The sequence below is a fragment of the Penaeus monodon genome, unplaced genomic scaffold (assembly GCF_015228065.2).
Source record: "Penaeus monodon isolate SGIC_2016 unplaced genomic scaffold, NSTDA_Pmon_1 PmonScaffold_2266, whole genome shotgun sequence".
NCBI lineage: Eukaryota > Metazoa > Arthropoda > Malacostraca > Decapoda > Penaeidae > Penaeus > Penaeus monodon.
Genome location: NW_023652655.1, coordinates 22,156 through 30,972, shown reverse-complemented (window position 1 = coordinate 30,972; position 8,817 = coordinate 22,156). Strand labels below are relative to the sequence as shown.

The 8,817-nt window shown below is 38.9% G+C and overlaps 1 pseudogene; it reads right to left on the bottom strand.

Moving 5' to 3' along the window:
* Nucleotides 1-7,378: 7,378 nt before the first annotated feature.
* Nucleotides 7,379-8,817, bottom strand: LOC119570163 (annotated as a pseudogene).

Here is an 8,817-nt window from a genome sequence, read left to right as displayed (position 1 = left end):
TAGGGCCCCCCATTTCCCTTTTCCAAAAAGTCCGGTGTTACCTTTTGGGGGATCTTCTCTCTTTTTACCCGGGTTTGGGGACCAGCACTGATTGGGTGGCTTGCCCCCCCAAATGGCCAAAAATTTAATGGGGTGAAGTTCCTTGCAGGAACTTCATCGTATATAGGTTCGATTTCCCAAAAATTTATGTAATTCAGCGCAAGTGCTCGAATACGCGCACGGGCGATGCGTGTGTGCATGGATGCACCCACGCACGATTTTAATTTATTAATGAGCAAATACATGAAACAAACATAAGACAGGAAAGTGATCAGTTTTTCAGGAAAGGCAGCGTAATGTCGCCTTTGCTGCTTTCTGAAGTCATCGACCAGTCCTTGATTTTGATGACCGTGTCATTGAGGTCTATGTCGCCCAGAATCATGTACCCCCGTCGTCATCATATGCCATGTTTCCCTTCCAGGATCCGAGATGACGCCCAAGAGATAGTTCTAGCTTTGTCCTTGACTTTGTAAAACGAGGTTTTTTCAACGAGGTCCCCGAGCTTAAGTTTTCTGCCTAAGCTTTTTAAAAGAAATAATTGTACAGCTACCTGTGTCTACCAAGGTATTTCATGCGGAAGGCTCTGCCGTTGCCGTCGCTCACCTGCAGATCCAGTTAGGGCACCCAGTATTTCTTCTTGCGTTTGCATGGCGCCCTGTTGAGAGTGATCTTTTCTTGAGCCCATATCGAGCACGCACTGGAAGTCGGTAATAAAATCCATCGCAAAAAGGGCTCTCATCCAGCTCCTTTACGACGTACATCTTGTATACGACTTCCAGGCGATGAGGAACCGTTGCTCAGGGTAAACGACACCTTGGCTCGTCCAACGACCGTTAAGGGGGACCGTCCCGGAGCGGAGGGGGGGGCTGGGGTGCAGAGGTCGAAAATGAGTTATAACCATTTTCGAATACGTATACGAATGGAGAATTACCCATCCGATTATTAGGTCCGGCAGCGAAAAAAATTAGGCAGTCAAACAAGGGCGTAACCCCACCCCTCCCAATCGCCGATCGGCCACTTTCACCCTTATGCACATATGCCGTAAGGGTGCAAGAAGAGACATTGTATATTGACACTACCTACTGAAACTGAACGGAGGAGGCTAAGAGTGTCGTATTATAATGGATTACTCCCAATGTTGTTGGTCTATGATAAAAAAAATAAAGGGAAAAATGAAAATAAATGAAGGAAAAAGAAAACCAATCTGATTTTTTTTTTTTTTTACATAAAATGCGGGGAATATATTGCGATATCGACGTGTACATCAGATATGCAAGTTCGACTTCGGTTATAATGTGTAAACAATGGCGTATCTATATCCCATAAAATAAACGAGAATGGTCCGATCTTTGTCAACGGGTGATAACGGCTGCTTCTGTGGAAACTCGAGAATTGTAGGCCTATTTCAATGTAGTCGCCGATCGGATAAACTTTTCTTACATTATATATTTCATGTGCAGGGGTTCATTGGAGACCGAATAAGTAAGAAAAACAAAAAAATAACAATAACACGATTATTACTATATACATACAAAAAAAACGTAAACAGTACATGAAATATATATAGGCCTATATAATAGTAGGGCCTACTAAAACATACGTGAATGCATTTCACATGTATATACATGTACACATCAATACATACCTGTTCACAAAATGTACACACGTGTAGACATTCAAACACCACACCACACACACACACCATATGAACTTCTGTGTTACACGTGGCCAATTCTTAGAAGAATGTGCACATAAATGTACATATGTACACATGTATATATATAAATAACATTTTGAGACACACATACCATGTCTGCATACACATACAATCATATTTACACACACCAGTACACATGTGTACACGTATTACACACGTGTACAAATGTACACTTGTGTACACATGGGGACATGTACATCCAACAAGCATGTTTTCATATGTAAACCCCATGTACATGTATGAAAACACTAATACAATGGTGTGAGACCACCAGTAGCAACGTCTATGGCCAGGTAAGGTAAGCAACCTTACGATTTCCTAAATTTTTAGGGGTACTCATGTCATTTTCGTCATAACTCGAGACCCAAATTAAAATATTTTCACTCTTTTTACATTTTTAAGAGGAAAATAATGTACTTTCTTTAGTAATCAGTTCATAAAATTTTATTAAAGGATACTGAGAGAAAATTAACATAAATATTCACAATTTTCAACTGGATTTTCTCAAAATAAAAAAAATAAAGCTCTTGTACCGCCCTCGGGCTCACAGTTTTATTCGATCCAAATTTTGTTGGTATCAATTTAAAGCTTATCAAAATGCGCAGCAATTATCGCGGGCTTTTTTTGAATTTCGGTCCTGTTCTTTTTTGGCAATTTTTTGGAAAAAAAAAAAAAAATTGATTTTTTTTTTTTTAGAAAACTAAGCCAAATTTCGAAAAAAAGCCCGCGATAATCACTTTGGATCTTATCGATGTTTAAAAAGTTTTTTTTTTATTGCAAAACTTGCAAAACTGTGGGACAAGGGCGGTACGCAAGAAGTGTATGTGGTATGAAAAGTTTTTTGAGGGGGGACGTCGCCCCCCTTGGGTCAATTTTCACAAAATCTACAGCAAAGGTGTGGAATGTTACAATAAACAATATATCCAAATTTGAAGGAAATCGATAAGATAGTTTTGATCTTATAAGCTTCACCCCCCATACATCCTGGACAATATTTTCCTTGAAAACATTTTAAATGTGCGACGACCCGTCGGATTTATATAATTTTAGGTAAATCGAACCTAGATACGATGAAGTTGTGTGTATATAGGTATGTGTATAATTTTAGGTAAATCAAACGTAGATACGATGAAGTTCCTTGGGCAAGGAACTTCACCTCGATTGCCTATTTAGCCACTGGGAGGGCAAGCCAGCCCAAGTCGGCTGGCCTAAAAGCCCGGATAAATAGAGAGAATAAATTACCTCAAAAAGGTAACACCGGCACTCTCCGGGAAAGGAACTGGGGACCCTACCACGTACTCACTCCAAGAGCATCACAACATGAAAACTAAAATTTAAATATCATGCTGTGACCACGGCGGCCCCAAACATGATCCAAACCGTTATAAAAAAAAAAAAAAAAAAAAAAAAAAAAAAAAAAAAGTATGTGTATGTAGGTATGTGTGTGTGTGTGTGTGTGTGTGGTGTGTGTGTGTGGGGTGTGTGTGCGTGTGTGTGCGTGTGTGTGGCGTATGTGTGCGTATGTGTGTGAGTGTGTGTGTGTGTGTGTGTGTGTGTGTGTGTGTGTGTGTGTGTAAGTTCTTTGTTATTTGAATGACAGATCAGCTCGTTTCATAGTCTTTCAATATTTTTCTCTATCCTATATGCATCATTTCATTTAGCAATATTTTAGGGAAGACATATACATAAATAAAATAACATCATATATTCAAAATAAATACAATAGTTTCACACACACAAAAAAATAAAATTCTAATTTTTTGGTTTCTGTTCTTCCATTTATTTCTTTAGTGGCGGTTCAGAACCAACTTGCCACTTCCTCTTCATTTTCTAGGTGAAAATATATCTGTTTGGGCTCCAGTATGGGAGATGGTTGTCCTGGGTAAGACAATAAACTGCACCCTAGGGTTCCCTTGAACAAGGATAGCACCCTATTAGCTCCCTATACCAGGGTTGCGGTGAAACTGTCGGCAGCAGGGCAGTGGATATCTGGTAAAAAACACCTTCGGGTTCTACTGATTAAATGGTTTCACCAAATAATATGTCTGGCGTATTACAGTGTAACTGTTTTAAAAGCGGCAGAGATCGTTCCTCCAAATTTAAAGTTGGAGACTGCGAGTTGAGAAGGAGCCTGGGGGATTCCACTCAAACTTTTATTTTCCTGACAAACCTCTACCCCAAATGATTAAATACAGAAAACGAAAATTTCCCATACCACATCGCCCGTCGCGTGGGTTATCAAGGGGCGCGTTAGTTAGTGGGCAACCAGGCTAAACAATGTTAAATATGCATCTGGAAGCCCAAAGAAGATAAAGAAAACAGGTCCAATTAAGAAACACTTTAAAAATCGGAACGTGGAACGTAAGGAAAATGAAAGAGATGGTAAATTTACATACTGTCTGTAACGAAATGGATAGATACAACATTCAAATACTAGGAATCAGTGAGACCAATTGGAAAAGTAATGGAGTTTCAAACTAAAGAAAACAAGACATTTTCTTTTTTCGGGAAAAAGAAGAAGGAAATATAGTCACGAGTTGCTATGATTCCAAAAAAAAACTGCAAATGCACTAATTGGGTACAGCCCAATAAATATCGTATTTTAAAAGTCAGAATACAAGCAAAACCTCATAATATTAGTATCATTACAATGCTAACGCACCAACCAATATTGCAAGTGATGAAGAAAGGGAAATTTTTTTTTATAACTCTCTCCAAGATACTTTAGACACAATCCCTAACAGAGATGTAAAAATAATCATGGAGACCTCAACGCCAAGTGGGAAAAAATAATCAAAAAATGACACCTGTGGAAAATTGGGCCCTTTGGAGATATAAATGAATAGGTAAAGATTTTATTGAATTCTGTAGTACAAAAAATTTTAGTTATAGCCAATACTTTGTTCCAAACACCACCCAAGACACTTGTACACGTGGTTTTTCACCAGACAAAAAAAACACGCAACCAAATTGACTACATTGTCTGAACCAAAAATGAAGGGAGTTTGCATAAAAAATTCCAAAACAAGACCTGGTGCCGACTGCACAGTGACCACCAACTACTAACTATCAAATTTAAAATAAGACTTTAAAAAGATGGAGCGTCCAACACCACCTCTAAAGCTCGACTACAAAACTCTTGATAACAACTACAGAATTGCAGTGTCAAACAAATTTGAAATACTCAATCAATGTAAAGATGATAAAACACCAAATGAGTTGTGGAAGAAGGAAAAGAACTCTTGCTGAGCACTGCTTAGAAACTATCGCCAAAAAGAAAAAGACAAATTCCCCCTGGATATCTGAAAAAACACTAAGTGAAATTGAAACAAGAGATGCCTAAAATAAAAAGGTATCAATAATCCATGAAAAAATAATTTACAAAAAAAAAAATACAAAAATTCAAAAAATTATTGCGACAAGATAAGGAAAAATATTTAAATGAACCCTTGCCAAGAATTGAAAACTGTTCTATCAATAAGACAAACTAAAGAACTCTACCAAGGAGTTTCGAAAACATCACACGAAAATTTAAACCTACAATGGAAAACTATCAAAACTGAAGATGGGCTTGTTTTATGTGATGGAAAAGAAGTCAAAGATAGATGGAATCAATATTGTTCCAACTTATACAAAAAGAATAAAAATCTAACAACAACATTAATTAGGGCTCAATGACAGCGAGGATGAACCACCGCCACTGCTGGACAAGTTATAAAAGCCATAAAAGAAGTAAAGAATAACAAGAGCCCCGGAATAGATGAAATAACAGCAGAACTAAAATTTAAAAATGCTGGCGAAAGTTTGATATTTTTCTACAAACTCTGTACAAAAAAATGGAATGAAAGAAAATGGGCCAGAAGACTGGGTAAATCAGTCTTTACTCCCATACCTAAAAAAGGTGACGCACTCCAATGCAACAATAATAGGACAATTTCCTTAATAAGTCACAGCAGCAAAATTTTTTTGAAAATTATTGCTGGAAGAATGAAGTTGAAGTTAAGAGAGGAAAATTGCAGACGAAAAAAGCAGGTTTCGCCCTGGAAAAGGTACCAGAAACCAGATTCTAAATTTAAATTTTATCATAGAGAAAAAACAGAGAACATCAAAAGACCTATACCTGTGTTTCACGATTATGTAAAAGCTTTTGATACTGTTGATCACGATATCCTCTGGAATAACATGTACGAATGAAGTTTCCAAAAAAATTTTCATCCAATAATAAAAGCCTTGTATGCCAACAACAAGCAGCTGTAAGAACCACTTATGGGTTTTAAAAGAAAGGTTCGAAGTTTAAACAAGGAGTACGACAGGGTTTTCATTCTGTCTCCGCACCTCTTTAATATATAATTCTGAAACAATTATGAGAGGTGGGTTCTAGAGAATTTTTTAAGGAACTTGGATGTTGGAGGATCAAAATATCAATCTGAGGTACGCCGATGATATAGTTTTGATTGCCAGCAGTATCACTGAACTACAACAACTACTAGATAAGTTAGAGAAGCAAGCGAAAAGGCTGGCTTATTTCTTAATGCCAAGAAAACAAGATCATGAAGATTCAAGATAACCGGCAATGAACAATGATGAAACATGTTACAATCAATGGAATGATTGTGGAAAATGTGAAAGAGTTCACTTATCTTGGAGCGTTTTAACTAATACATATGATGAATTCACCGGAGATAAAAAGAAGAATTAAACCCTTGCCAAAAGCGCCACAATTGCTCTCAATAACATCTGGAAAGACCGAAGCATTACCTTACGACAAAACTGAGGTTATTGAACTCATTAGTTTTTTCCCCAAATTTCATCATATGGTTCTGAGTGTTGGGGGTTGAAGTAGATAGACAGAAAAAGATCAATAGTTTTGAAATGTGGGTTTACAGAAAGAGTACTGCGTATTAGCTGACAGAGAAGAAGACGATGATGAAGTGCTGAGAAAAATAAATTGTGGGGACCGACTGTTGGACATCTTGAACAAGAGGAAATTAAAGTTATTGGTCATGTAATGAGAAGTAAAAGTATTGAGAAAAACTTGCTGACAGGGATGGGTGATAGGAAACAGAGGAAGAGGCAAACCGAAGACAAGACTGAGCGACCCAAAATCAAAGATATTTTCGGGCTGTCGATGGTATAGTGGAAAGAAAAGCGTAAGATCGATTTAGTGGCGAAGGATGGTGAGAGGTCCACGGCTGCTCAAACATGAGCATACCGTTATTGATGATGATGGGAGATGGATTTTGTGCAAAAGAAGAAGACTGGAAAGAGATTACAGACATGATTATTAAGAATAACACTGCCCTGTTTGCACTTCCGCATAGAGTGAATATTGCTTTGCTAGCGACTTACGAGTATACAGGAGAGCACCGTGTCCCATGCCAGGTGTTGGAGGAAAGACACGCCCCTTTTTCTCACTCGAGCACAACAGCTCGGGAAATGCCTCAGGGGACCTATAAAGAAAAGGAGATACTTACAATTTTCCCTCTAAAGAAACCTTGTACACATACTAAACATAAAAAATTATTTTTTAACCTTTATAAAATCTCGTATAAAGTGTAACTGAGAACTTGTATTTTATATACTTGGACCAATCCACGGAGTGTGTGTGTGTGTGTGTGTGTGTGTGTGTGTGTGGGTATGTGGGTATATGTGTGCGTGGGTACAGGTGGGTATGTGTGGGTGTGGGTGTGGATGTGGGTGTGCGTGTGGGCGTGGGTGTGTGGGTATGTGTGTGTGTGCGTGTGCGCGGTATAATGATATACTGAATGTTTGTATCTAACCTTACAAACTAAAAAGTAAGCAAACACACAAAAATAGCGATACAAGATGCAGTTAAGCCACCTCTACTTTTCCCACTAAAACTTAAATGCATTTATCCAGTTATAGCTATTCCTCAGTGACGAACTCAGGAATCACTCTCCCCACTTCCACAATGGTTACATCTCGCACCGCGCTGCAACTGGCAATTTTCTCTACCACTGACATGCCCTCAACCACCTCGCCAAAGGGCAGACAGAAATTAGCATGGAGTCATTCAATAATATACCAAAAAGAGTTTCATACTCTACTGCTTGGTAACTCCAGCCCGTAATGTAACCCTTGCGTCCTGGAAGTTCATGGTTTCCGTTCCACTCCAGGTTATCCATCAGCGCCTTTGCAGTGGGGCCATCTTCACTCAGATAATGACCTCCGCGAAGGCATGTAGCTTCGCTTTCCACCACTACATCCAGAAATTTTGACCCCCTGAGCGTGGGGCCGAGATAACCCTGGCACAACGCCAGGAACTGCTGGCCGCGCCGCAAGTGAGACCAAACTCTGATGCAGACGCGGCCCAGTTTGCCGGTTGCGTTGGCTACGTCTAGGAACACCACTGGGTTTTCTTGTGGGATCATCAAAAGAATATCAGACATCTGCAAAAATAAGAATGCGTGGAAGCAGGTTTGTAAAGTGTAGATACAGAATTTTGGAGTGCTTATTTCCTAATATCAGTACCGTGTGATAAAAACAAACTTTTTAAATAAAGTGTTTGGCCGATTTATCTATAAATGAGTGGCCGTCGTATCATATCGGTAACCAAATAACTGCAAAAGAAGTTGGTAAATATGTTAGCTTCTTATGAAGTCCTGTTATACACATATTCTACATATTTTAAGCAAAATAACAAGAACAACATATACAAAATATTGCTAACAGCTACAGTAAAATAAATGCAAAGATCAACAATGCCATACCTTTACCATGATGCGAGCGTCGACATATTCATCCGATAGAGCGTAAAGATTAAGGCTTCCTTGCTCCCAGGTCAGTCTTGCTTTCCGGCCGTCTGTGTTCAAGGCAAGACAAAAAGTGGTCTTACCTTGGCCTTCTCCCTCCCTATTGTCGGCAGAGTTGGCTGGCTCGTTGTCAGCGGGAGGCAAAAGCATTTTGAGCTTTTCTAGCTTTCCTAAAAATGGCTTTCCACCTCTTAGAATATCATTCAGTCTCTTTGTGTAAACGTTCCGGCAACTATTCCCCTTATCCATTGTCAAGGAATGCTTTAAGGCTAAGTAGACTTGGCTTTT